We start from the raw sequence: 446 nt of genomic DNA, 5'->3' as shown, positions 1-446 counted from the left end.
TAAATATTTTACTGATCTCCCTCCTTCACATAGAGGAACTGAACATACTGCAACAGTTGGGCAGTCAGAGACAGCCTGATGGTGCTTACAAAAGGACCTGCAAGGGATCTGGGTGCAACTGCAAGGGGTAATCAGAACGGGACTGTAGTAGCAGTTGTTGCATCTGACAAGGTACCCCCTAACTCACGTGGTCTGGCATTTGTACATAGCCATGGCACCTGCCGCGTGCCTGCGCCACTCTGGCTACTGGCACACGGGAAACTCGGCAATCTTTTTGACTGGGGAGCACTGGCAGCATCCTCAGCCCTGCACTTGGGTCAGCAGTGCTGTGACTGTCTTGGAATGCTCCGTGCTACAGCGTGCTGTGCAAAGTGGTGACTCAACTGATCAATCTTCATTGTGTTCTTCCAGTTTGGCCTCGGACCAGAAACTTAGGTTTAGGATCC

The sequence above is a fragment of the Buceros rhinoceros genome, unplaced genomic scaffold, assembly GCF_000710305.1.
Source record: "Buceros rhinoceros silvestris isolate BGI_N320 unplaced genomic scaffold, ASM71030v1 scaffold16369, whole genome shotgun sequence".
Lineage (NCBI taxonomy): Eukaryota > Metazoa > Chordata > Aves > Bucerotiformes > Bucerotidae > Buceros > Buceros rhinoceros.
Note: the sequence above shows the minus strand (reverse complement) of the source record.